The following is a 233-nucleotide window of genomic DNA, read 5'->3' on the forward strand; positions in this document are numbered from 1 at the left end:
AAAACCCCGCCTTTCTTTTCATGATTACCGCGTAATTCATTAAAATCCCCTACAAGGAACCATGGTGTATCCCGCACTATCCCCAATCGTGTTATCCTTTCCCATACTTGATCTCTATTTTTAGGAACCGGGTCCCCATAAACAAAAGTTAAGTGAATTGTTTTACCTTTAAAACTTGTTTCCAAATCAATTAACCGATTACTCATATAAAGAACCGAAACATTAATATCATT

Source organism: Capsella rubella, unplaced genomic scaffold, assembly GCF_000375325.1.
Source record: "Capsella rubella cultivar Monte Gargano unplaced genomic scaffold, Caprub1_0 scaffold_7, whole genome shotgun sequence".
Classification (NCBI taxonomy): Eukaryota; Viridiplantae; Streptophyta; class Magnoliopsida; order Brassicales; family Brassicaceae; genus Capsella; species Capsella rubella.